Raw genomic sequence first — 435 nt, forward strand, 5'->3', positions numbered from 1 at the left:
GCTGGGTGTCTTGGGGCAGGCGCATCCAGACCTGAGGGGGGGGGCACCCAGGGTGAGGGAAACAAAGCCTCCTCCCTGCATCTCTCCATGACAAGCCAGGCGCTCGCACACCACTTCAGCGGCTGAGGGAAATGTCAAGGGTGGAGCGATAGAGGTTGCCATTTCTCTGCCTGCGGCTTTGCTTTATTTTAAAGTAGGCGACATAAAGGAGGGCTTTCCTGGCTCCTTTAAGACCTTTCGGGGTTGTTGGGTTTTGTTTTGTTTTTGTTTTTTTGTCTTCCCCCCCTCCCACCCCGCTCCTCCTCGAGGGCTTCAAGGCGAGCTCAGCCGCCGGCGACAAAGTTTCCTGCCTGGCCGCCCCACGCCGGGCTGTGCCTGGAGCGGCGCCGCGTCCGCCAGCCGTTGCGGAGCCGTTAGGGTCGTTACAGGGGCCGG

Source organism: Alligator sinensis, unplaced genomic scaffold, assembly GCF_000455745.1.
Source record: "Alligator sinensis unplaced genomic scaffold, ASM45574v1 scaffold554_1, whole genome shotgun sequence".
Taxonomy (NCBI): Eukaryota; Metazoa; Chordata; order Crocodylia; family Alligatoridae; genus Alligator; species Alligator sinensis.